At 29.5% G+C, this 1,102-nt stretch overlaps 1 pseudogene; it reads right to left on the bottom strand.

Annotated features, from left to right (window-relative positions):
* Positions 1–6: 6 nt before the first annotated feature.
* On the bottom strand, positions 7–819 carry LOC111616331 (annotated as a pseudogene).
* Between the last annotated feature and the right edge of the window lie 283 nt (positions 820–1,102).

The following is a 1,102-nucleotide window of genomic DNA, read 5'->3' as shown; positions in this document are numbered from 1 at the left end:
AAAAAAAAAATGCTACTCTATTCTCGGACTGGACTCGAAGAAGTTCCATTCTTCTCTCCCATGTTGGGTAGGTAATCACGAGCCATGAGACACGCAAAGACAGTCATGACCATTTTCGGTTTCACTTCTGTGATGTCCTCTGGCAAGGCATAGATGCGGGCACCAGCTTTACGTGCCATGGATATTGCATATTTTGCATTGTCCATTCTTTCCTGGTAATAAATTTCAATTTTATTAATTAATTAACTGAAATAAAGAATTGGTAGAATTAATGTAGTCTTTGAATATCTTAAGATTGTTTTTGCTCACCTCTTCAGTATCACCCGATTTAACTTGGCTGTAATTAATAGAATCAGGTTTAATGGCATCAATTAAATCGATAACGGGATGGGCAGTGGCTATTATTGGATCTTGGAAACTTTTGATAAAGGAATTTTTCCCAGCACTTTTAATCTAAAAAGAAAAAACTTTACTCAATATACTGGAAACTAAATTTAAAACACTGCAGTTTTTCTTGTGATTATTCATCATCATTGTCCTGACATGTTCAATTTATATTTTTTAAATGTCAAAATGATCAAAACAAAGTATCAGACATATAAAGCTAATTTGCAGAAACCTAAAGCATATCTTACTTAAACAAAATATACATGAAAAAAATTTTCACACATTTTATATATATATATAAAAACCATACTTAAAGGTTTTAAATATACAGTGGTGCCTTGTATAACATACGACTCAAATAACGGACCCTATAGTTTTAATAGAGAAAACTTCTGGTGGATCTTGAATTCCACCATTAGTTCTGATCTCCATTGAATAGTGTTTTGATGTCAAAAATGTACTACTGATTTCAGTAATTTTAATTAAATTACAGATAAAAATTTGAAGGAAACTAAATAAATTTTAGCATGACTTTCTTGGTCAGATTAGATATCAGTTTAATATTGAAACTGCCAATAATTATTCAGAAAGTGTAAAATTTCTAGAAACAGCAATTTAAATGATATTAAATAACAATCTGTATTATAATAAACAATAGTTGCAAATGCAATTAAATATAAAACAAAATAAACTGAAATACTTGCATATCAAAAAT

This window comes from Centruroides sculpturatus, unplaced genomic scaffold (assembly GCF_000671375.1).
Source record: "Centruroides sculpturatus isolate CEXI.00-Female unplaced genomic scaffold, Cexi_2.0 scaffold3172, whole genome shotgun sequence".
NCBI lineage: Eukaryota > Metazoa > Arthropoda > Arachnida > Scorpiones > Buthidae > Centruroides > Centruroides sculpturatus.
This window is presented reverse-complemented; position numbering and strand designations above follow the sequence as displayed.